The sequence below is a fragment of the Monodon monoceros genome, unplaced genomic scaffold (assembly GCF_005190385.1).
Source record: "Monodon monoceros isolate NGI ecotype Baffin Bay Population unplaced genomic scaffold, NGI_Narwhal_1 Super_Scaffold_13, whole genome shotgun sequence".
In the NCBI taxonomy this organism is placed as follows: Eukaryota; Metazoa; Chordata; class Mammalia; order Artiodactyla; family Monodontidae; genus Monodon; species Monodon monoceros.
The window spans coordinates 39,975,638-40,001,256 of NW_021703769.1; the positions used below are offsets into that span (position 1 = coordinate 39,975,638).

General features: G+C 36.0%; 1 protein-coding gene across 5 annotated transcripts in view; it reads left to right on the top strand.

The window, feature by feature from the left end:
* Window positions 1–25,619, top strand: part of MACROD2 (mono-ADP ribosylhydrolase 2) — a 1,974,865-nt gene that overhangs the window by 314,435 nt on the left and 1,634,811 nt on the right. The gene's annotated exons all lie outside the window — the stretch shown is intronic.

The window sequence follows — 25,619 nt, forward strand, 5'->3', positions numbered from 1 at the left end:
GCTCATAAGTTTTCCACTAAGTGCGTTTCACTTTTTAATATTATTGGGAAGAATTTTGCTTTTATATTTACCTGGAGGGCAATTTCCTTAAACTAATGTTATTTGTTTTATTCTTAGAGGTTCACAGCATTCTCCTTCCTACTTTTAAAAAGTTTCTGAGTGTTTCTGAAGGAGGCCAGCTAATTGTCTTTCCCAGGAGTATTTGATTATGGTCTCTTCATTAGCTTCATTTAGTTTATCTATTTACATGTTTCTCTGATAGCAGTTTGACCTTCTGAGTTCCTCTCCAAGAATGAATCATATCACAGTAGAAGGTGAACTCTTGATAAGAGGTATACTGACCCCTATTGTTCTATGATTGCACTTTTATTGGCCTCTGAGGGTGGACCCATTAAATACAGGAGTTTTAGAATTCTAACGTCTGTTGAAAAGCCAACTTCTTAGAAATGTTAGGTAGCAAAAGTTGAACTGAGATGAAGCTGCTGGAGTTTTGGAGGAAAGGGAGGTGGGACGAACAGGTAATCTCTCAGTTAAAGGGTGGATTTTCTTCCTGTTACTGCAAAATAAACACATGGATTAAATTGTTTTATGAAAGCATTCTTTCTAGAAGCTATTTTCAGTTGGGAGTTGATTATATTTAAAAAGAACTTTTTGCCTGGCCAAATTCCTATGGACTTATATCGATATTTAATCAGTTTTGTCTCCATTCAGGCAGACCTTAAACAGAAAAGAAAGATAAATGGACAATTTTGGTTATCAGTATCTAAAAGAAGGTATATTGGCCTGGGAGTTAGGAGTTCTGAGGTTTCCATTCCCTAGCCTGCCATGACTTCATGTTATCTGCTCTGGGGTTTGGTTTCACCACATGGCAAATAAAGGCAGCAGGAACTTACTGAATGCCAATTATGTATTGTTGCTTTCTTTCTTTTTTTTTTTTTAAGTTGTGGATTAAAATGTAGAAGAAGGCAAGAGATTATGAAAAATGTGATCTGTACTAGAGGTGCTAACTTTGGAGGCAAACTCTTGAGATAGCTCCTATCAGCCCACCCTGTCCAAAAATATATACTCTTTTGCTGCTTCCGTTTGTTTTTGGTTTTTTTCTTGTTTTTACTTCTTGCTCTTATCAGCTGTCTGAAATTCTGCCAATTGGAGGCGAACTTATAATAATATGTACATTTTTTTGCAATAAAATGGACCGCCTCTGAAAAGATTGAGTTACCCTGAGTTAATTCAGATTGCTTTCCTCCTTTGTTACCTAAGGGAGATTACCTACAATAAGGGGATGGCTGTCCTGGTAGGAGGGGAAGGAAGGCAGACAGTTTTCAGTGAGAAGCCCTTTAGGCTGTGATAGGAATGGGGGGGCCTGATTCTTACAGCAAAGAGAACTCAGCTCTTAGTGGAGGAACCCACCTGTGTAGACTAATGTTTAAGAGCATGTCCTTCACAGTCTAGCATACCTGGGCTCCATCTTGGCTTTGCCACATGACTGTAGACAAATTACTAAATATTTCTGAAATTGTTAGCTCAGTACCTGACTCATAGTAAGTAACAAAGGAATGGTAACTGCCTCTATTAAGATGAGGGCATCTGAGCATTTGAAAAAAGGAGACATTAAGAAGTGGTAGAAGAATGCACAAACCGAGGTCAGAGAGGACAAATGACAGATTTTTTCACACTCTTGTTGTTCAATAGCCAGGAAATGAAGGAGGAGGTAGGCAAATAGGATATTTTCTTGTTTAATTTTTTTTTTTCTGTTGTCTTCATGCATTTCATGGTCCCATGTTCTCAGGATTTAGAACTTAGTTGAGTTCTAGTAGATGTTTTAGATTCAAAAGGCATTTGTCGTTTTTTTTTGCATTTTGCTCTGTTTTGTGGGCTAGCCTGTGAATCTAACACTGTACATGAGAAAATGCATTTCAGAGGGTAAAGAACTGGCCGGAAAATGAACCCCACTAGCATATTCCAATTTTAAAATTCTAAGACCATCTAAACTGGCCATATCGAAGAACTTTGTGTTTTTCTGTTTTTGTGAGAGGGTAAGAGATGTTCCCTGATGGAGGACAGGGTAGGTTGGATTTGGAATCAGGTTTCCCAGGCTTTACTATGTACTTGTGTATCCAAGTGAAAACAACAACCACCCCTAAACCTCTTTTATAAACAACTCCCAGCTGAAATGGAACAATTTAAATGAGGTCTTCCAACCTGCCTAAACTTAAGCTTCCTCATTCACTCATTCATTGTATACAAATTTGTTAAAACTTCCCTGTAAAAGAAGCTGGTAGGACTAGATGACCCCCAGACCACCTCCAACTATGATATTGGAAATTTAATCTTAGAAAGTATTAAAGTTCTCTTAGGTTTTAGAAAGACACATCCTTGATGATTTTTCTTCCCCTCACCACTCTTCCTGAGAATAAAGTCTTCAAAGTTGTCTGATAAACAAACCAACCAACAAAATCAGCTCAGGCTTTTGGTATATTAAATGCCTTGGGCTTATTATCAGTTGAGAATTTTTTGTTTGCAAGTGATTGAAAGCTCAAGCCTTACTATCTGATCAACAATTGGAAATCTATTGGTTCATGTAACTGAGAAGTTCAAATGTATGGTCTGGCTGGCTTCAGGTAAAGCTTGATACAGTGGCTTAAAGTATGTCAACAAAAAAGTTTCTCTCTGGCTCTGGGTTTTCCAGTGTTGGCAAAGGAGTGTTGGCAGTCTCCTTAGATCATGTACAATGGATCCTTGGCAGCTCCAGGCTTTTCCCTTAGGCAGTGACAGTTCCATGTATCACATTCCCACATTGCAGTGTTCAGGGGAAGAGAGGTCACCTCCAGAAGCTCCTACACATGCACAGATGTATGATTCACTCTTTCTCATTTGTTTAATCTTGATCACATGCTCATTCCTGAACCTATTACAGGAAGATGGGGAGATATATTGGTGAGCTTAAGCCCCCTGTAAGAGCTGTAGGTAGGGTCAACCCCATTCAGACACACGGCTGAGAGTGGAGGCCAGGGTATGATCTGAAGGAAAATTGGACACTGTTAGTTTGAGAAGGAAGGAACGGATGCTGGAGATTAGCTCATTTTTAGAGGATTTGGCATGCTGAAACTTGGGCATGTTTTATAAATTTATAAACTTGAAGCTGCTCTTTTTATTTTCTTTCTTTGTTTTTTTTTTAAGCCAAAGTTTTGTTTAAATTGCCAAAACATCTTTAAAAGATTTTTATATTTGTAGACCCTCTCAAGTCTTGCCTAGTTTCTTCTGTCAACAGGTAGTGATGCAAGTTAGGGCACATCAGTACTACATCTTAACGTGAACCTCTGGGATGTTAATAAAATATAGAGAGAGTACATATTCAGCTATCTGTAATTGTGTGAAGTCAGGCCAGATGCTTAATGCACCACTTCGAAACTGTACCACATCTTTCTGGACAATTCCAAAGGGTGTTGGAGAGATAATTAGATTATAGCAGGTCATGGATGCCTTAGAATACTGAATGGTTTTAAAAATGCTATATTAAACTGCTCTTCTGTTCTGATATTTGCCTTTTATTAGTCAACACTTAAAATGTACCTAAAAATAATCACATATCCCTTTTAAGTATATTTCCAAAACATACTGCAGTGGAGTGAGATCTGTCATTACAGGACTTCAGACAGAAATCAAAGAGAAAAAATCAGGTGGTTATTTCCCTGCCTGCTTGTCTGCCCACCCTCTGATACACCCTTATTTTCCCCAGCATCCAAGTTAGACTCTTGTTACACTTTCAGGATTGGGATAAAGATGATTTTTTTAAAACTGAGAAAAAAGCACCCCTTTGGCCTCCCAGGAAAGAGAGGAGAAATTGTGGTTCAGAACAGGGTTAGTACCTGGCCACAACTGATGGGCTGAGACAGCTGGCTAGTGCAAAATGGAAAGCCTGCTGATCCCCACTTTCTAACCTTTTCTCTGCTTTCATGTCTGGCCATGCAGATGATGCATGATCCAACTCCAGCTGATGTAGGCTGTGTCCTTGACCCCTTCCCACTCCCGAATGCCCTGTCACCCTTCTCACTTTGTTTTAAAATGCAAAAAGAGACTTTTAAGATGGACCTTGGAAAAAGCAAACTTAGAGCAAGCAGAGAGTGAATTCTCCCTCTGATAGATACTCTGTGTGTGGCCCTGGGAAAAGAACTTCAGTTCTCTGAGCCTCAGTTCTCTCATTTATGAAGATGGAGACATGGGACCCACCTCGTTTTGCTATTATGGACTTCAGTAAAGTGGTGCATTGTAAGAGCTCATTAAACCTGAGAAAGCACTTACCAAGACAAAGCTAAAACTTGTAAATAGTTGCTTTTTATCTTCATAGTGATGAGTAGGGCCAGGGTCATTTCAAAAGGCACAATCCACTAATGTTAAATTAAGCTATGTGTTTTAACAGTTTATCTTTGGAAATGAAACAATTTGAGAAACGCTTCTGCTTACTGTCCTGGATGCTCAGACCTTGAGATAACAGTATCTAAGGCTTGTTCTGAGACTTAATTACAAATCAAAGGACAAATTCCTTATTCTTGAAAATGATTAGTATAAAGCATAGCTTTGGAGGAATGGCTTACAGTTATTAAGAGCAGATCAATATATGTCTGATCATTGAGATATGTATTTACCAGATATCATACAAGTGGATTGCTCCAAAGCCACATGATTCTATCTACATAGCTTGCTGTTAATCTCAGCCAAAGCTGTCAGTCACTTGCAAACCATCTTATTGTTTCACTGTTTCTGGAGTATTGGTGCTAATTTTAGGTACACAAATAGACTTTCTGAGAGGAAGATTTCCTGAAATTGTTGTCAGACTTATCTTATTTCCAAACCAGCTCTGTATTCTCCTCGTATTTGAGATTACCTCTTTTTGGATTGCTATTTCAGTGCAGTCCAGATTACTTAGGTACATAAACATGTTTAATGTTGAAAGAAACATGTTTAAAGTAGAATCAAAAACTGTTTTATATTATATCTGCTTATAAATGACTATGGAAGCTGTCCCTCATTGGTACTTCTGGGAGAAGCAGATGTACTACAATTAGTACTTCTCCCTTAAAAACTGGCATGTATTGATTATCATCTGCAAGATTTTTTAAGGGATAAAGTATTATCGATTGATTAGACTTGGACTAAGCGAATGTTTCACAGTACCATCTAGTCCAAATAAAAATAGTTAAAAATTATCATGGGAAATTCTTTAAAATATAAATCTATTTAAATTTCCTGACCGTGATTTATGACAAATATGTTATAGATAGATTAAAGTATGTCTGTAGTCCCCTCTGCTTCACTTCCTTCATATTCTAAGTGATTAACCTTAAATTTGGGGAATTTAAAAGCATTTTATAATTCTTTCATTAGTTAAACTTTTGTTCCTTTTGTTTGATATTTAAAATGTATTAGTGCTACAAATTTACAAATACTTCACTAGGTTTCATATGTGTGTTTAAAAATTAAGATCTAGACTTGACAAGTTTTATTAAAAGTGCACAAATATTGCCAATATTTATTTATGTTTTAATGAGCTTTTATTCTTAATAAATTGTTTTTTTAAATGAGGATAGAATTGAAATATGATTAACAAAGTGTTACTTTTAAAAATGAGTAATTTTTGTTTGGGAGGAAGCTTTTTGGTAGTTTAATTCTCATGTTTACATAGAAGCAATACAGAAACTATTTGAGTCTCTTCCCAAGCAGCTCCTCTTTGTTTCCTTTGCTAGCCCAGGGAACAGACTTGTCTCTCTGAAGTCCTCCCCTGCTTCCCTGGGGCAAGTCAGAAATAAGCTTATCAGATCACATCTTATTGACAAAGAGCAAAGCTTATTGGCTGACAAAAGAAGGGAAAAGAACAAGTAAAATGTAAATGACAGAGGTTTGTTGTCAAAAAATCCTAGGTTAACATTGTTTTTTAAATAAACTTTTTGGAAGTAGGGTTTACATCTTTTTATATTTGCTTGATTTTTACTTTAGAATTTTAAGTGCAGTAAAAGCTAAGAGTTTTATCCATATTTTGTAAACTGTAATTAAGTTATCAATATTATCATCATTATTGTTGTTGGCATTGCTGTTATTGCTTGTTCCTTGTAAGCAAATCTTTCTATCTTATCTTTGAAAGAAGTTAGAGAAAATTATGTTGCATCTTATGTGTCTCCAGTGTAGTTTTCTAAAAGAAGGTAGACATGACTTTCAGATAGAAAGTAGACGTAGCTTTCTGGCAGGAAGTAGAAATATTATAAATATTGAAATAAATTATTATAAATGTTAAGTAATTATAAAGATGTTTTATATCATATTTATATCCTATATTCTTGACCAAACAAAAATAATCTTAAGGAACTTTTAAATCATATTTATTTCTTGTCTTCTTGACCGAACAAAATAAAATATTACCATCTCCATTCTAATGCAGCTGATAATTTAATAATTGCATAGCAGGTGCAGGAACTTGTTCTGGGTACTCTGAAGATGATATTAAGGTATGTGCTATAAGTCTGGTCATGTTGACTCATTCTCTGTTTTCCAAAGACTCTCTAACCAACCTTCTAAAGTTGCTCTATCCACTAATACATAGATTATAGGTGGGCCAAAACCATCTCATGACAGCTAGGTACTGGCTCCTAAGCAATCCCAAAGAACAAAGAAACCTGACCTTAGTCCATGGTTGAGAAGGTCAGGAGCAATTTAAGCAGTGTACTCTGGGCTACAAAACTGTATTTGAAATGAGACTTACAGCAGTTAAAGAGGGAAAGTTTTTGAAGAGACATTAAGGAAAGCTGCTAAAATAGCAACAATTTGAGAGGAAGAGAGAGCCACAGTAGGTGGATTTTGAAGTCTTTACCAGTTACTATGGTGGTAAGTGCAAGCAAGGAAGACAGAAGAAATTGTCTGAGAACATTCACGATGCACGTTCCCTTCACCCATCCTTGTCATGAATTTTGGGGAAGAATAGAAGAGGTTGCTGAATTACAGAGGCCAGTAAGGAAGAAAAGAGAAGTTCATAGATTTGAGCAAAGTAACAGTATCAATGTAATGAGACTAGTATTCCAATAATGGTGATATTAATGAAAAGACTGGTGGAAAGCTAAGTGTAGACTAAAATCCTAAAATTTGATCGCAGAGGAGGGGAAAGGGTAGTCAAAAATGGAGATTTGTTACTAATTTGGGCTTTTAAGGACTATGACCTGACTCTTCTCGTACCATTCTTAGGCCCTTCCAGGAAACAGTGTTGAGGTTTTCCAAAAGCTTTTCGTTGTAAGTTTACAATAGAGTCCATGGGATTCCCGAGTTATTATCTGTTCTGCATCCAGGAATGTAATCCCTGGACGAGGAAGGGTCTTCTCTGTATGGAAAGGAAACCATCTACTTTAGGATGGTGAAAGCTGACACTTGCCGAGAAAGCTAGAATGGCCTAACTAAGCTGTGCCCATTAAGTGGGGGGGTGTGCATGAGCCCACAAGTCACAGTAAATCATCCACATGTCCATTAGGAATATGGGGCAGCTCTCAGAGCCTTCTGGTTTGTATCCAGATTAACATCTAGTCTAACACTGTAATGTTAGTGGAGGCAATGGAGTCATCCAAAATACGCATCCAGAACAAACGTATAGGTCTTAGAACATGGAATAAAAGTACTGTGGCATTAAGGGTTCATTGTAATTTGTAACAGAAAGTACCTAAAAGAAAGCATTCAGAGAAAAGTTATACCAGTTCAGAATATGTCATCTACCATGTAATGTGCCAGAATCCTAACAGGCATTTCTGTTTACACTTGGCCCTTCTGAACCTCATTCCTGCCTTTGACTTATCCTTTATGAACAACATCCTTTCTTAGTAAACAAATGAACACATTTCTTCACTCATCAGTTAAAGAAAACCACTAATTGTCCTGTTAGTCTCAAGGATTGATTTTCGTGGAATTATGCCCCAATGGTATTTTTTCCCTCAGTATCTCTAATATGGGATACTTACAATCTTATTTAAAAACAAATGCATGTTGTTTGAGAGGAGACAAAATGACTCCAAATACTATGCTGTTAGGACCCAGTTATCCATGTCTTAATGGTAAGAAATGAATTGACCACTACTGCCTATTTTCATCAGACTTGTTGCAATCAACTGTTCCAATTCACTTTATAGTTTACAGCCATTAAATGACACTGTTAAGTTGTAGAAAGTTAGAAAAGAATGATAATAAGAGGAAAATAAAAATAGAGCCTTTAAGATTTTAATAACTTCTATCTATATGTAAACAAATTAAATTAGGAAAACATGTATCGTACATATTGCTTTTGTACTTATTATTATAACTTCTTTTCACTTAAGAAAATTGTGAACTTGTCTCTGCACTATCACATGTGCCTGGATATCATCAGTCATAATGGGAGCCATTATATAGTATGCCATTGTTTGCAGAGATAGCAACCACCATGACTAGCCTGTCTTTCCCAGCATTTGCATGCTTTTCAATTTTTCCAGATTATAAGCAAAAGTATGAGGAAAATGTTTCCAGTGAAATCTTTGTGCTCAAATTTATTAAGATAACTTCTTTGAGGTAAAATTGATGCTTCATAGAGCTGACACTTTTTAAATGAATTTGCTGTGATTACAAGATTGCCCTCCAGAAAGGATGTATTTTCCCACTCCCTGCACCCTCAACAACTTTGGGTAGTGCTCATCTTCATTTTTTTTTTTTTTTAAACATCTTTATTGGGGTATAATTGCTTTACAATGGTGTGTTAGTTTCTGCTTTATAACAAAGTGAATCAGTTATACATATACATATGTTCCCATATGTCTTCCCTCTTGCATCTCCCTCCCTCCCACCCTCCCTATCCCACCCCTCCAGGCGGTCACAAAGCACCGAGCTAATATCCCTGTGCCTTACGGCTGCTTCCCCCTAGCTATCTACCTTACTACGTTTGTTAGTGTGTATATGTCCATGACTCTCTCTCGCCCTGTCAAAGCTCACCCCTCCCCCTCCCCATATCCTCAAGTCCGTTCTCCAGTAGGTCTGCGTCTTTATTCCTGTCTTACCCCTAGGTTCTTCATGACATTTTTTTCCCCCTTAAATTCCATATATATGTGTTAGCATACGGTGTCTTTTTCTTTCTGACTTACTTCACTCTGTATGACAGACTCTAGGTCTATCCATCTCATTACAAATAGCTCAATTTCATTTCTTTTTAAGGCTGAGTAATATTCCATTGTATATATGTGCCACATCTTCTTTATCCATTCATCCGATGATGGGCGCTTAGGTTCTTTCCATCTCCGGGCTATTGTAAATAGAGCTGCAATGAACATTTTGGTACATGACTCTTTTTGAATTTTGGTTTTCTCAGGGTATATGCCCAGTAGTGGGATTGCTGGGTCATATGGTAATTCTATTTGTAGTTTTTTAAGGAACCTCCATACTGTTCTCCATAGTGGCTGAACCAATTCACATTCCCACCAGCAGTGCAAGAGTGTTCCCTTTTCTCCACACCCTCTCCAGCATTTATTGTTTCTAGATTTTTTGATGATGGCCATTCTGACTGGTGTGAGATGATATCTCATTGTAGTTTTGATTTGCATTTCTCTAATGATTAATGATGCTGAGCATTCTTTCATGTGTTTGTTGGCAGTCTGTATATCTTCTTTGGAGAAATGTCTATTTAGGTCTTCTGCCCATTTTTGGATTGGGTTGTTTGTTTTTTTGTTATTGAGCTGCATGAGCTGCTTGTAAATTTTGGAGATTAATCCTTTGTCAGTTGCTTCATTTGCAAATGTTTTCTCCCATTCTGAGGGTTGTCTTTTGGTCTTGATTATGGTTTCCTTTGCTGTGCAAAAGCTTTGAAGTTTCATTAGGTCCCATTTGTTTATTTTTGTTTTTATTTCCATTACTCTAGGAGGTGGGTCAGAAAGGATCTTGCTGTGATTTATGTCATAGAGTGTTCTGCCTATGTTTTCCTCTAAGAGTTTGATAGTTTCTGGCCTTACATTTAGGTCTTTAATCCATTTTGAGCTTATTTTTGTGTATGGTGTTAGGGAGTGATCTAATCTCATACTTTTACATGTACCTGTCCAGTTTTCCCAGCACCATTTATTGAAGAGGCTGTCCTTTCTCCACTGTACATTCCTGCCACCTTTATCAAAGATAAGGTGTCCATATGTGCGTGGGTTTATCTCTGGGCTTTCTATCCTGTTTCATTGATCTATCTTTCTGTTTTTGTGCCAGTACCATACTGTCTTGATTACTGTAGCTTTGTAGTATAGACTGAAGTCAGGGAGCCTGATTCCTCCAGCTCCTTTCTTCGTTCTCAAGATTGCTTTGGCTATTCGGGGTCTTTTGTGTTTCCATACAAACTGCGAAATTTTTTGTTCTAGTTCTGTGAAAAATGCCAGTGGTAGTTTGATAGGGATTGCATTGAATCTGTAGATTGCTTTGGGTAGTAGAGTCATTTTCACAATGTTGATTCTTCCCATCCAAGAACATGGTATATCTCTCCATCTATTTGTATCATCTTTAATTTCTTTCATCAGTGTCTTATAATTTTCTGCATACAGGTCTTTTGTCTCCTTAGGTAGGTTTATTCCTAGATATTTTATTCTTTTTGTTGCAATGGTAAATGGGAATGTTTTCTTGATTTCACTTTCAGATTTTTCATCATTAGTATATAGGAATGCCAGAGATTTCTGTGCATTAACTTTGTATCCTGCTACTTTACCAAATTCATTGGTTAGCTCTAGTAGTTTTCTGGTAGCATCTTTAGGATTCTCTATGTATAGTATCATGTCATCTGCAAACAGTGACAGCTTTACTTCTTCTTTTCCGATTTGGATTCCTTTTATTTCCTTTTCTTCTCTGATTGCTGTGGCTAAAACTTCCAAAACTATGTTGAATAAGAGTGGTGAGAGTGGGCAACCTTGTCTTGTTCCTGATCTTAGTGGAAATGCTTTCAGTTTTTCACCATTGAGGATGATGTTTGCTGTGGGCTTGTCATATATGGCCTTTATTATGTTGAGGAAGGTTCCCTCTATGCCTACTTTCTGCAGGGTTTTTATCATAAATGGGTGTTGAATTTTGTCGAAAGCTTTCTCTGCATCTATTGAGATGATCATATGGTTTTTCTCCTTCAATTTGTTAATATGGTTTATCACATTGATAGATTTGCGTATATTGAAGAATCCTTGCATTCCTGGAATAAACCCCACTTGATTATGGTGTATGATCCTTTTAATGTGCTGTTGGATTCTGTTTGCTAGTATTTTGTTGAGGATTTTTGCATCTATGTTCATCAGTGATATTGGCCTGTAGTTTTCTTTCTTTGTGACATCCTTGTCTGGTTTTGGTGTCAGGGTGATGGTGGCCTCGTAGAAAGAGTTTGGGAGTGTTCCTCCCTCTGCTATATTTTGGAAGAGTTTGAGAAGGATAGGTGTTAGCTCTTCTCTAAACGTTTGATAGAATTCGCCTGTGAAGCCATCTGGTCCTGGGCTTTTGTTTGTTGGAAGATTTTTAATCACAGTATCAATTTCAGTGCTTGTGATTGGCCTGTTCATATTTTCTATTTCTTCCTGATTCAGTCTTGCCAGGTTGTGCATTTCTAAGAATTTGTCCATTTCTTCCAGATTGTCCATTTTATTGGCATAGAGTTGCTTGTAGTAATCTCTCATGATTTTTTTTATTTCTGCAGTGTCAGTTGTTACTTCTCCTTTTTCATTTCTAATTCTATTGATTTGAGTCTTCTCCCTTTTTTTCTTGATGAGTCTGGCTAGTGGTTTATCTATTTTGTTTACCTTCTCAAAGAACCAGCTTTTAGTTTTATTGATCTTTGCTCATCTTCATTTTAATAGGAGATAAATTTGGTCTTGATATTGTTTAAATTTGTATATGTAGAAGGAGCACATTTTCTTTCTTTTTGGGTGAGAGGGCATGTTCTTTTACTTCATTTCCTCCCTCCTTCCTCTTTTTTTTTTTTTTTTCTTTTTGGGTAATTTTGTCTATGTCATCCGTTTTTTTGAGAAGTCAAACACAGAGAAGTACAGAGAATAATGAAATAGAATATGCACCACCTAGAATTAACAGAGGTTAACATTTCATTTATTTTAATTATTTATTGCCTTAGATCCTTAATTCAAAATAGAATATAAGAATATTATAAAGTTGAAATATCCTTCATTTTCTCTCTCATCTACTTACCTCTTTCCTTCCCCAGAAGCATCCATCCACTGTGGCGAATTTGGTGGTGTGTTTTCAGTCTATGTTTTCTTATTTGTTTAATTAAAATTAGGGTCAGCTGTGAGCCCTAAAAACTTAAGAGTGACTTAACATGGAAGTTGATTTCCCACTTGTGAAAAAGTCCAGATAGGTAGTCCAGGAGGAGCATGGCCCTCCACACAGTCGGTGACCTGGGACTCTTCTAGTTTGTTGCCTTATAGTGGGTGGCTTCGATCTCATAATTCAAAATAGTGACATCATCTTTCCAGAAAGGACAGAAAAAGGAATTAAAAATACATTAGTATTAATAATTACCTACCTGTTATAAAAATTAATACTTATTTTAATGATAATTATCATTAATAAACTGCAAACTTGCGTTCAGTTGTCCCTCTGTACAAATAAGACTACAAGGAACATTCTTTTACATAATCGCCTCCTCTGCATGGGTGAGCTTTTCCGGCTTATGTACCTAGAAATGGAATTTCTGGGTCTTAGGGTATGACTATAGGTATAGGTCACTATACTAGATACTGCAAAATTCTTCTCTTTGTTAGCATTCTTTCAGCTGCAAATAACCGACAATAGAGTTCAAAGTGGCTAAAATAAAGAAATTTATTACCTCACATACCAAGAAGTCCAGAGGTAGAGGTGGTCTAGACTTGGTTTATTCATTGACTCAATGGCTTGCTCTCCTCATGGTTACAAGGAATCAAATGCAGACAAAACAATGGCCAAAGTTATTGTATCTCTTTGTTTCTTTTGAAGGGCAGGGAAACTTTTCCTAGAAACTTCCTCCACCTGGCTTTCTTTCATATCTTATTGGCTAAAACTGAATCACACCCGAAGTTGATTACTTACAAGGTTAGATAAGACCATGATGACTACGTGGGGATAGGGCCAGTTTACCTCGAAGAATGTTATCAGGAGGAAGGAGATACCTGAACAAAATATGCTGTTAGGAAGGAAGATGGGGAAAGGTGGGTGACAAGTAGACAATAAGCAGTGTCTGCTGTATTCCTAAAGTAGCTGCTACATTCCCATCAGTAGTACACGAGTCCTTGATTGTCAGGGCTTTTGTTTGTTTTTGCCAATCTAATGAGCACAAAATAGTACTCTTTGTTGTATTCCTTGGCATTTGTCGGCTTCTGGTGGGTTGCATACCTTTTCAGACACTTAATAGGCCTTCTGGGTTTTCTCTTCTGTGAAATGTCTTATTTATGTTTCTTTGCCTTGATTTCTCCGGAGACATTTGCGTTTTTCTTATTGATTTGTAGCAATTAAAAAAATATATTCTGAATAATAATTATTTGTCTATAAAGTTGTGTTGGAGGTGCCTTCTGCCAATGTATGGCTTGTCTTTTAACTTTTAATTTAAAAAATAAGTTTTTCTAACTTAAAGCTTTGTACTTTTTGTGTCTAGTTCAAAGAATCATTTTCTACATTAAGGTCATATAAATATTATTCTATTGTTTTTCTTATTGAATTTTAATTGGTTAACAACCTTTTGTATACTGTATACTAGCAATTTTTAAAGTAATGTGAGGACTCTTCCACAGGATTTGTAAGATTAAAACTGCTTTTATGATGGTATTAAAATGTTATTTGCCTTTTTCACTCATTCTTTTATACATGTAAAGTGGAGTCTTAAAGAGGCTGCATGACCTGTGATACCACAGCAAATTGGAAATGCCAAAGCAGAGATGGGGACCCAGTTATCTCTTCTTACATCAAACATTAAAATGATTTGCAGGACTGTAAACAGTGCTATTTTTCTGAATAAGACTTTTTGTTTGTTGGAATATAGCTTTTTCTTCTCACAAAATATGCTATTTATATAAATGTATATTGGGTTATTCTTATTTTTAAATGAATTTATAAGTATTTAAAAAAATTCTGTTTTAACCAGTAACATATTAAACATTGAAAAATATAATCCACATAAATAAAAGGTCTTTGGTGTACTCAACAATTTTTAAGGATATAGAGGAATCCTGAAACCAAATGTTTGTGAAATGTTGCTGTATATGAACAGTAATTTTTCAATCAGAAATTCCCTTGCCTCATAGCTCTGTGTCAAAAATTAGAACATTTATTTCATTCTCCTTGGGAAAATATGATTTGGAAAACAGTTCTCTTCCCATATACATCAATGTATTAGTTAAAGATAATTAACTTGAATTATCTATAATTTTTATTATTCATCTACTGCAGTCATCCATTAGCCCAATGGGTACCATAAAACAATAGAAAGAGCCTAAGTTTTGGTGTCAGACAGACCTGGCTTGGATCCCCAGCATGGACACTCTGTAGCTTAAGCTAGTAACTCAATCTGTCTGAACCTCAGTGTTGGGAGGGAGTAGTCCATCTGGTTGTGTGTCTTTCTCATTAGGAAGAGAGGAATGTGGCTGAGCAGGGCTTGGGGAAGCAGATCCTGACGGAGCTGCGCTTCAGAAACAACAATTGGATCTTAATTAAGTGGAATGTTCTCCCACTGCTCAGTGTTGTGGTTAAGGGCATTAGCTTTGTAGCCAGACCTCCTGGTTCATAGCCCAGTTCTACTTGCTAATTGAGTTAATTAAATCGTGGATGAATTACTTAACCTGTGTGTGTTTTTGAATATCCCCATATATAAATTGGGAGTAATAATACTCTCTATACCAGAAGGGTTATTGTGAGAATTAACTGAGATACAACGTCTAAAACCATTTTACAGTGTTGCCGCATGATAGATGCTTACCATTTCAGTTGTAGTCGCTCTTGCTATTAGTTTAAGTAATTATCTGTTGCCTCATAACAACCCACCCCGAAACTTAGTGCCCTTAAAATAAAACCAAAGATGTATTTTGTGCACAAATCTCAATAGTTACACATCATCTCTGCTCACATGGCATCAGCCGGGGTGGCTGACCTGGGGGCTGGAGGATCTACTTTCGAGTTGGTTGACTCACACAATTGATGCTGACTTCTTCTCAGAGCTCAGCCAGGGCTGTGTACTGGGTACCTCTGTACTCTCCAAGTTGGCCTCTTCACGGGTTGCTTAGGCTTCCTCATGGCATGATGGCTGGTTTCTAAGAGTGAACATCTCAAAAGAAACAGGGAGAAGTCCATCACATTTTTATAACTTGTCCTCGGTAGTCACTTACTTACGTTATTTCCATTAGTCACAAATCCATCCAGATTTAATAGGAGGGAACACAGACACCCACCTCTCCATGGGAGGAGTGTCAAAGTCACATTGTAAGAAGACTAAGAAGACCAGGAGATACTGTTGCAGTCATCTTTGAGGAATATAGTTTGCCGCAATAGGAGTCTACTGACCTGTTAGATAACATAATATCCTTGGCATTCTTAATCACCAGCAGCAACAACCTCAACTCTGTGTATCAGAACCATCTTAGTGCTTTTTACAAAATGTAGATAGTGGGCAACTTTTCATTTCTTTTCAGTATTTTTCTCTATTTCCTGCCTTTTTTCAGTGTTGAGCACTTACTAATATAATTAAAAATTTAAATGAGAGGATTAACAATTTTTACAGCATATCTAGATAGTCTATATTCTATGAATATAGAATTTCTTAAAGAAGTTGAAAGTCTGTTTTACTCCTTCTTTCTCAGTTTGGTCATATTTCTAGTGGCAGTGACCTCTAGAATGAAAGAAAAGGAAGAAAGGAAATGATTCTACTCACAAATATTTCTAGGTTAAATGTTGGGTTCCTTAGGGCAAACCTCGGTCACCAAACGTAGCCCATAAAACCATGAAATGTGGTTCTCACTGCCTTATCCTTAGAACTGTGGGTTGCAGACAACTGATGAGCTGCTGGTGAACTTGGACAGAGAACAGTTTCTCTTCATCTGCCAGGAAAGGCAGGCACACAGTAAATATGTGAGTACATTTGATATTGATAAGACTCATGCAAATGAATGTGCAAATAAGGCAGTGCTCTTGAGATTTTGGGAAATGGCCAAAGAGGCTGTTTTGTGCCCCCCTAAGACTTTGGATCTGCCTCTGATCTCACACAAAGCCATCTCTTTTGCTTAAACGTGTCTTATTCTTAAAGATGCCAGGCTTAGTTCTTTGAAACATTTAACTTATCTTTGCAGCTGTAATATATTTCTTCCCTTCAAATGGCAAAATTGTTCACTTTAAAAAGCAAAGACTATTTCAGGTTTGAGGTGAAAGCAGAGTGAAATATGGAGGCAAAGGGTCAGTTTCAAAGAGGAACGATACTTTATAACAATTTAGTCTACTTTTAAGTGGCAAGTGTTGTTATATATATAGGAAATAGTAAAGTACATGGGAATAAACAGTGGACTGAATGTCACTCTGGGAACTTAAAAGGAGTTAATGCAACTTCTCAAGTAGATTAATTTACTCCTGGGGATAGTTTACAAGATAGTAGATTTTTGGTTCAGTATAATTTTCATTTATTCAGCACATATTATGTTCCAGGTCCTCTTCTATGCACTTTACTTACTGATATTAATTTATTCAATTCTCTCAACACCCCTGTGAAGTAGTTAATACCATTATCCCCCAATTATAGCCTAGAACAAAGTGAAAACTTGCCCGAGATCACTATGTACAGCCATCAGGCTTCATACCCAGGCTGACTGGCTCTAGGATCCAAGCAATACAAGTTTTTACCCACTGCTTCTTATTGCCTTGCAGATGAGTTGCGGCTTTTTGTTTTGTTTTGTTTTAAGTTATGGTGCTTGGAAATTTTGCATTAGATGATTTTAATTTTGCAGCAGTGCTTGGCAACTTTTGCATTAGATCAAGAGAATATAGTAGGTATCTGCAAGGGATTCTTTCAGAGTTCACATAAGAAAACCAAAGGCAAGGCAGATCTCAGAAAGGGAGATTAGGCAGTAAATTATTAAATTTCAGGCTCATTGCTCAACTTTCCTTGCATCTGGCAGTCAAGTCAAGTGTATTTAGAATCTGGGAGAGGGTTTGATACCCTGCACTGCTATTTGTAACAAGAACTTGGGTGAGTTACTTCATCTCTCCTGGGGATATTAACAGCTATCCCACCAGCCTCAAGGGGTTGTTGGAAAGAGCAAATGAATTATCATGGTTATAAATCCAGTTGCAAAATATAAAGTCCTCATTTACTGTTAGTTATTGTTATAATTAAGTATAATTTCTTTTAGAAAAGCATTTCAGAAATACCTACTTTGAAAATTACATTTTGTAGTTTGTCCCTGTGTTTGATACAGGTATGTCAACTGTTTAGCATGGTGCTTAGCTTATGGTCACACTCAGTAGAATCTACTAATCATTATTTAATTTCTAGAAGATATCTTCAGATTGGGGAAGCAATAAAAGGAAAATATCTCCTGGACAGGACAGAAGCTGCTGAACAAAATCTGAAATATGGGTCTAAGAAGCCTTTCCTAGTTGGCAGGGGCTGTGTGATACTGAGGAGATTTAGGAAATTGAAGTCACATTTTCAGTGTTCAGTGATAATAATCCCTCTCATTTCTACTGTCTATTTATGTACTCATGTGCCAAGGCTGATCTATTCATGGTGGCCCTCTGAGGACCATTAAGTATTCTGAGGTCATATCCGGGTTTGATAAAATAGAGTGTTATGATCACTGCCTCCAGTTTTTGCCATCCCTAGACTATTCTTTAAAGTTTCCGAGATACCTTCGATTCTACTTCTTAATCATACCCTCGCCGCAGCCCTCTACATTTGTCAGGGTTATCAGTGTTCCCCTGTGACACAAGGAAACAGACTATGACCCCTTTTCTTCTATCTCTGTGGTTTTCCCACTAGAGTGTGCTGTCATGGCTTTGTACATCCCTTCTCAGGTCTCAGCCCCTATCTTGAAATCTAGTATGGATTTGGACACATGATAGATGATCCATATAGCTTTGCTGAATTAAATTTTAGTGAATTAAAATTTTGGTCCGAACGGAATGACTGATGCTTAAGAATAAAACCTCAAACCTCAAAAATGGAGCTGTTAGCAATTCCCTCATTTTTCCTAAATACCAGCTATTTCAGTTGTGTAAAGCATGTGACTCCAGTAGGTGGAAAGGATACGAAGGGTAATTTAACTGACTGATTTGGTTCTCAGGTCATTTTTGTCAGAATGGTCAGCAGACTAGGCAGCTGTCTAGAAACCACGAGGGTTTGTGAACAGGATTCCAAAAAAGGAGCCAATTGCTAGTCTAGTGACCATGGGGAGTAGGGAAAAAAAGCTCATAGATAGGAATGCATGCTTCTTCCCAATGAATCCTTCTGACATTTAGGCTTCTTATGTTTTGTCCACAGCTCACCTTAACCTTTTATTTTCTTTGTGCATGTCCAGCAGAAGTTTATTTTCCAGATCCCATTTATAGACATCTCTGGTTTATCTGTACATTTCACTTCCTTTTCTAGCTGTTTAATAAAGGTCATGTTTATAACTCTAGTATTGATGGTTTCCCCAGTAGGCCCAGGCATCAGCTTCTGTAATGTCCAGTGGAATCCCTTTCCATAAGACAAAAAGGAGTATCTGAGTTTTCATAGATCTGAGTAATGACTTTTGGTCTGCAGAAATATAGATCCTAGTAATAATAATACCTTACTGTATGCTGGTCACAGTCATAAAATTAATAGTTTTAAAATGAACTATTTAGTGGCATTTAGTACATTCACAATGTTGTGCATCTACCACTTCTATCTAGTTCCAGAATATTTCATCACCTCAAAAGGAAACCCATACCCATTAGATAGTTATTCCCCATTTTCTCCCACCTCCCCCAGCTCCTGGCAACCACCAAAACCTCCTGCTGTCTGTTTCTATGGATTTTCCAATCTGGATGTTTCACATAAATGGGATCATACTGTTTGTGTATGGCTTCTTTCAGTTTTAACGTATTTATTTTTTATGGCTGAGTAATATTCCAATGTATGTATATACCAGAATTTGTTTATTCATTCATTGGTTGAAGGACATTTGGGTAGTTTCTACACTTTTGCTATTATGAATAATGCTTCTATAAACATTAGTGTACACGTTTCTGTGTGGAAATAAATTTTCATTTCTCTGGGTCATTGTAATTCAATTGTAAATTCTAGTCCAATTTATCTCTTTTTTTTTCTTTTGTTGCTGTGTTTTGATGTCATAGCTAAGAATCCATTGCCAAATCCAAGATCATGAAGATATACTTGTACGGTTTCTTCTGAGAGTTTTATGGTTTTAACTCTTATATTTAGGCTGTTTATCCATCTGTAATTAGAGTTTATATGTGGAGTGAAGTAGGGTACAACTTAATTCTTTTGCATGTGGGTATCCAGTTATCCCAGTACCATTTGTTGATGATACTGTTCTTTTCATGTTAAATAATCTTGGCACCCTTACTGAAATTCAAATAGCCATAGATATTTAGGTTTAATTCTGGACTCTCAGTTTTATTTCATTGATCCACATCTATCCTATGTGAGTACCACACTATTTTGATTACTGTGTTTTGAAATCAGGAAGTGTGGGCCCTGCAATTTTGTTTTCAATTTTCAATATTGTTTTAGCTATTGGAGGCCCCTTACAATTCCATATGAATTTGAAAATTAGCTTTTCAAGTTATGCAAAAAAAAAAAAGCCATTGGAATTTTGATAGGGATTTCATTGAAATTGTAGATCATTTTAGGTAATATTGCTATCTAATAATATTAAGACTTTCTATCCATGAATATATGATATCATTCTATTTATTTGTCTTTAATATATTTCAAAATATTTTATTTTTTTATTATATAAATCTTTCACCTCCTTGGTTAAATTTATTTCCAGGCATTTCATTATTTTGGATATTATTATAAGTGGATTTGATTTCTAATATCTGTAGATTATTCATTAGTGGTGGGTATAAACACAAGTGTTTTTTATATATTATCTTATTTGTTGAATTCAGTTGTTAGCTTCTAGTAAATTTTTTTGTGGATTCTTTGAGATTTTCTATATATGCAAGATCATGTCATCTGCAAATAGAGATAGTTTGACTGCTTCTTTTCTAATTCCTATGCCTTTTATTTCTTTTTCTTTCCTAGTTGCTCTGGCTAGAACTTCTAGTACAATGTTGAATAGCAGTGGTGATGCTTGCTGTAGATTTTTCATAAATGCTCTTTATCATTTTGTGGAAGTTCCTTTTTATTCCTAGTTTTCTGCCTGTTTTTTTGTTTTGTTTTGTTCTGTTCTGTTTAGTCAAGAAAGTATATTAGATTTTGTCAAATGCTTTTTCTGCATCAACTGAGTTGATCATGTGTGTTTTTTTTCCCTTCCTACTATTAAAAATATTGCATTCATTGATTTCCTTATGTTGAACCACCCACGCATTCCTGGAATATTCACACTTGGTCATGGTGTGAATATACTGTTGGTTTGGTTTGCTAGTGTTTTGTTGAACATTTTGTGCATCTACAGTCATAAGCAGTATTAGTCTATAGTTTTTATTTTGTGTAGTGTAATCCTACCCTTACAGAATGAGTTAGCAAGTCTTTACTCGTCTTCTGTTTCTTGAAAGAGGTTGAGAAGGATTAGTGTTAATTTTTATTTAAATGTTTGAGAGAATTCACCAGTGAAACCATATGGTACTGGGCTTTTCTTTGTCGGGAGGTTTTTCATACTGATTAAATCTGTTTACTTTTTATAGGTGTGTTGAGATAATCTGTTTCTTCTTTAATCAGTTTTTGTAGTTCGTGTGTTTCTAGAAATTTGTCCATTTCATCTAGGTTATCCAATTTGTTGATGCACAATTGTTTATTGTATTCTCTTATAATCAGTTTTATTTCTCTAAGGTTGGAGGTAATGTCCTCACTTTCATTTTTCATTTCATCTGTATATTAGTCTTTCTGTTTATCTGTCAGTCTAACTAAAGATTTGTCAATCTTGTTGATGTATGAAAGAATTAAATTTTGATTTCATAGACTTTGTTGTTTTTCTCTTCTCTGTTTCACTTATCTATGCAGTGATCTTTATCATTTCCTTTATCTGCTAGCTTTGGGTTTAGCTTGCTATTCTTTTTCTAGTTCCTTAAGGTGTAAAGTTAGGTTATTGATTTGAGATTTTTCTTCTTTTGTAATGTATACATTTTCAGCTATAAATTTCCACCTAAGCATTGGTTTCACTACATCTAAACTAATTCAGTATGTTTTATTTTCATTTTCATTTGTCAGAAGACATTTTCAAAATTTCCTTTATGATTTCTTCTTTGACCTATTGGTTAAGATTATGGTGTTTAATTTTCATGTAATTTTGAATTTTTTAGCTTTCTTCCTGTTATTGATTTTTAGCTTTATTCCATTGTGTTGAAGAAGATACTTTGTTTCAATCTTTATAAATTATTGAAATTTATTTTGGGCCTAACATGGTATATTTTGAAGATGTTCCACATGCAATTGGAGAGAATGTTTATTCTGCTGTTGATGATGGAATGATCTATATATGTCTCTTAGGTCTAGTTTGATTATAGTGTTATTCAAGGCCTCGTATTTCCTTACTGGCTTCATGTCTAGATGTTCTATTTATTGTTGGAAGTGAGGTATTGAAATCTTCAACTGTTCCTGTAGAACTGTTTACTTCTCTTTATTTATATATTTTGGGTCTCTTTTGTTAAATGCATATGTGTTTATAATTTTCATATCTTCTTGATGTTTTGACCCTTTTATCAATCTATCTTTCCGTCTTTCTGTCATCTACCTATCTATCATCCTTCCTTGTCCTTTGTAACAATTTTTGACTTAAAGTCTATTTTATCTGATACTTTTTTCCTATCTTTTTTTTCCTTTGGCCTGTACTTGCAGGATCTTAGTTCCCTGACTAGAGATTGAACCCATGCCCCCTGCAGTGGAAGCACAGAGTTTTAACCACTGGACAGCCAGGGAAGTCCCAATTTTGTCTGATATTAATATAACCATTTTGGCTCTCTTTTGGCTACTACTTCCATGGAATATCTTTTTCCAGTACTTTTATATTAAACCTATTTGTGTCTTTGGATCTAAAGTGAGTCTCTTCTCACAGCATATAATTGTTTCATGTTTGTTTTTTTTTAAATCTATTCTGCCAATCTCTTTTGATTAGTGAATTAATTCATTTACATTCATAGTGATTACCGATAGAGAACAGCTTCCTTCTGCCATTTTTTTTCTGTATGTCTAATAGCTTTTTGTTTCTTATTTCCTCCATTACTACCTTCTCTTCTACTTTATTTTTTTCTACTTTTTTTCTTTTTTTTTTTTTTTGCGGTACGCGGGCCTCTCACTGCTGCGGCCTCTCCTGCCTCAGAGCACAGGCTCTGGACGCGCAGGCTCAGCGGCCATGGCTCACGGGCCCAGCTGCTCCGTGGCATGTGGGATCTTCCCGGACCGGGGCACGAACCCGTGTCCCCTGCATCAGCAGGCGGACTCTCAACCACTGTGCCACCAGGGAAGCCCCCTTCTGTATGTATTTTTAAGCTTTTTTTTTCAGTGGTTGCAAAGGAGATTACAATTAAAATCTTAAACTTATAACAAACTATTTTGAATGGATACCAACTTACAATCAATAGCATACAAAAACTCTGATCCTGATTAGGTCTTCCCCATTATGTTGTCATTCACAAATTACATCTTTTTATATTGTGTGCTCATTAACATAGGTAATAATTATTGTCCTATGCATTTGTCTTTTAAATACTATTGTAAATTAAAAGAGGAGTAACAAATCAAAAACATAATAATATTGGCTTTTTCATTTACTATGTAGTTATATTTACCAGAGTTTTGTATTTCTTCATATTGTTTCAAGTTGCTGACTAGTGTCCTTCTACTTCAGCTTAAAGGACTCCCTTTAGCATTTCTTGTTGGGAAGTTCTACTGATGATGAACTCTCTCAGAATTTGTTTCTCTGAGACTGTCTTATTTTCTCCTCATTTCTGAAGGATAATTTTGCCAGATATAGCATCTTGGTTGGTAGTTCTTTTTAGCACTTAAAAAATCTCATTTCATTCTCTTGTGGCCTCCATGATTTCTGTTAATCTTATTGAAGATCCTTTGTATGAGTGATGAGTTGCTTCTCCTTTGCTGCTTACCAGATTCTCTCTTCGCCCTTGTTTTTTGACAATTTGATTATAATGTATCTCTGTGTGGATCTCTTCACATTTATACTCTTGAAGTTGTTTGAACTTCTTGAATGTGTAGATTTGTGTATTTTACCAAACTTGGGAAATTTTTGGCCACTATTTCTACAAATATTCTTTCTGTCTCTTTCTTTCTCTACTCTCCATCTGGGGTTGACATTGCATATATGTTGGTATGCTTGATTGTGTACCAAAGTTCTCTTAGGCTCTGTTCACTTATCTTCACATTCACTGATGATTTCTTCTACCTTGTCAAATCTGCAATTGAAATCCTCTTCTGAGTTTTTCATTTTTTCTCTTTGGTTTCTTTTTATAATTTCTAAATCTTTATTGATATTCTCTTTTTATATATCATACTCCTGGTTTGATTTATTATGACAGTTGATTTAAGGTTTTTGTTTAATAAGTCCAATGGCTGTGTTCCCTTAGGAAGAGTTTCTGTTAACATCTTCTGTTAATGGACCATAGTTCCCTATTTCTTGCATGCTTCATAGATTTTTAGTTGAAAATTGGACATTTTTAATATTATAATATGCTAACCCTGGAAATCAGATTCTTCCCCCACTCCTGGGTTCACTTTTATTGCTTTCTGTGTGCTGTAACTATTTGTAGTGATGTTTTGATCTAATTTTGTAAAGTCTGTGTTCTTTGGCACAGGTGGTCTCTGAGGTCTCCATTCCTTTAGCTTGTGTTTAGCTAGTGTCTTGACAGAGATTAACCTGAATGCCAGATAGCAAAACAAGGGGTAAAAACAGGAAAGAGAACAAGAAAAAAGAAGAGAGAGAGAGAGAGAGAGAGAAGAGAGAGAGAAAAGAGAGAAAGAAAGAAGAAAGAAAGAAGGAAGGAAGGAAGAAAGAAAGAAAGAAAGAAGAAAGAGAGAGAAAGAAAGAAAGGAAGGAAGGAAAGAAAGAAAGAAAGAAAAGAAAGAAAGAAAGAAAGAAAGAAAGAAAAAGAAAAGAAAGAAAAAGAAGGAAAGAAAGAAAGAAAAAGAAAAAGGAAATGGGAAAATATATTCCTAAACCTCTTGTAGTCTTTGTATATTGGCTTTTGCTGGGGCACTCCTTCAACACTTTGCCAGTGCACTTTTCATCTCTGTGTTATTAGCCTTAACTTCTTGCTTGAGCTTACCCTACAGTCCAGCCAGAGATGAAAGCATAAGGTCTGATTAGGTCTTTTCTGGACATGTGCATGGCTTTTTATATTCTCAGTATAGATGAAAAACAAAACCCCTCTCTCTCCAGCATTTTCTCCCTGGCTTTAGTTGCTGTATCGGATGCCTCAAGCATAATGTTTTGTCCCAGGAAACTGTGATTTTTTGTCTACCTTACAATATTTTCAAATTCTTGCCACTTTTCTGAGCAAGTTCCCAGTTAGTCAAAACAAAGTCAGGTGCCACACATTGTTCCCCCAGGTATTCCTTGGAAAAGTTAGAACACATGCAGTTCTTTGCTAGTGTCTTCTCTGCTTCCTCTGGAACACAGGAATAGGGTGGCACACTAGGTGAGCCAACTGCCATCTTTAAGACTATTGTTGAACTAGGGAGGGAGTTGAGGCAAGGGCAGATAAAAACATCACAAATATTTTCTGCCATTTAAAAATTTTCTTTGTTTTGGTTTAGTGTTCTCTTGGTTGCTGTAAACCCCAGACTGTTTCCCAGAGTTCTGACCAAGTTGATTCTGACAATTTTGCTTGATTTCTTGATATTTCTGTAGGGGCACAGGCTCTTGGAGCTGCCTACTCTGTCTGCCATGTTCATTGACATCACTAGCAGTTTACTTTTGGGGCCTTAGTTGTCACATGATATGATATGCACTGTCTCTTGAATACAATGATAACATATACATATATGGTCCTATTTCCTGTTTCCTTTTCCTCCCCTAACTTAATTAGCCACATATATTTGTTTTAGAATATAGAAACTCTAGGTCTTCTCTGTACTTTACTATGTCCACTACCCTTATTTAAAAAAGAGTCTAAAATATAATCAATAAAAGCTTATTGTGGAAATACACTCCATTTTTTCCCACACAGTTTCAGATTAAATAAAGTGAAAAATAATTTCAGAAATAATCTTTATTCTGGCTGCTGGAAATAATTTTGAATTGTTGGCAAAGGCAAGATTTTTTAACAGAATGAAATGTAAACTTTTGTGAAGTTAAAAACAATTGTTCTATTGGTTTTTTCAATGAGAAATGATTATCATAGAACCTTCAAGACTCTATTATTAGAGATACATGGATATTAACTTTTATCAGCCATTTTGAAATTGTCATTTTAAACTTTATTATTAG